The sequence below is a fragment of the Heterocephalus glaber genome, unplaced genomic scaffold, assembly GCF_053883595.1.
Source record: "Heterocephalus glaber isolate CG9 unplaced genomic scaffold, H.glaber_assembly_v1.0 deba00001613, whole genome shotgun sequence".
NCBI lineage: Eukaryota > Metazoa > Chordata > Mammalia > Rodentia > Bathyergidae > Heterocephalus > Heterocephalus glaber.
The window spans coordinates 14,896,022-14,897,174 of NW_028258384.1; the positions used below are offsets into that span (position 1 = coordinate 14,896,022).

The 1,153-nt window shown below is 33.7% G+C and overlaps 1 non-coding gene across 1 annotated transcript; it reads right to left on the reverse strand.

Moving 5' to 3' along the window:
* Positions 1-826: 826 nt before the first annotated feature.
* LOC147822496 (small nucleolar SNORD12/SNORD106) lies at positions 827-915 on the reverse strand. Its single transcript, XR_015445614.1, has one exon. It is a non-coding gene; the product is annotated as a small nucleolar SNORD12/SNORD106 (small nucleolar RNA).
* Between the last annotated feature and the right edge of the window lie 238 nt (positions 916-1,153).

Consider the following 1,153-nt stretch of genomic DNA (forward strand, 5'->3'; position numbering starts at 1 on the left):
TATTCATTGACTCTTTGTATTGTTTTGTTAGTCTCAATTACATTAATTTCTGCTCTGGTCTTCATAAATTCCTCCCTTGTACAAGTTTTGGGCTTGAATTGTTCTTGTTCTAGAAGTTAGAGTTTGAACATTGAGTTGCTTTTTTGATTTTGCTCTGTTTTCCTTAGGTGAAAGTTCCCTATTAAGACTAATTTTATTGTGTCTCATAAGTTCTGGTATGTTGTATTGTTATTATAATTTAATTATAGAGAATGTCTAATTTCTTCTTTAATTTCATCTGTGACCATTGGTTGTTCAGGAGAGTGTTATTTAATTTGCCTGTGTTTATATAGTTTTTGTGGTTTCTTTTACCATTGATTTCCAATTTCTTTCCATTACGGTCTGATAATGTACATGGATAATTTAAATTCATTTGCATTTATGTAAGCATGTTCAATGGGTTCTATTTTGGAGAATGTGTAGCTGAAAATAATGTGTACTCTTTTTTCTTTTTGATTTCAACAATTTTCTTTTCCCTGACAGGAAGGCTGGTACACAAAAAGTCTTGTGGAACTGGCTCAGGAAACATCAGGCTGATTTCTCAAGAGGCCTTCTATTCCCACTTCACAGCTGAGAAACTTCTGTTGCAGGACAGACTCATTCAACCCAAAGGTCTGATTGAGAACAAATTTCAGCCCCAAGGGCTCCTGATATGACCTGTAGAAATTAACAGATCGGCCCAAAATAAACAATCTGAATGCTGGTTAAAACCAACAGAGCAAGCCTGACTCACTAAAAAGCACACAGAAGATTTGCCAAGAGTAAACAGAAAACAAATTATCTCAGGGCCAATGCATCAGACCTAACTGGCTAATGGATTAGTTAGATCAACAGGGTCAATCTGATGGGAATAATGTGTATTCTGATGTTGTGGGCTGGAAAACTCTGTAGAAATCTAATAATTTCATTTATTCACAGGGTTGGTTCAGTTCTGATATTTCTTTTTGATTTTTTATCTAGTTGATTTATTTATTTGTGACAGAGACATATAGAGGTATCCCATCACAATTATATTAGTGCTATTTGATTTTTCATGTCTGATAATATTTGATTTATAAAGTTGGGTACACTGGTATTTGGCTCATATTTATTTATGATTGCTATCTTTTCTTCT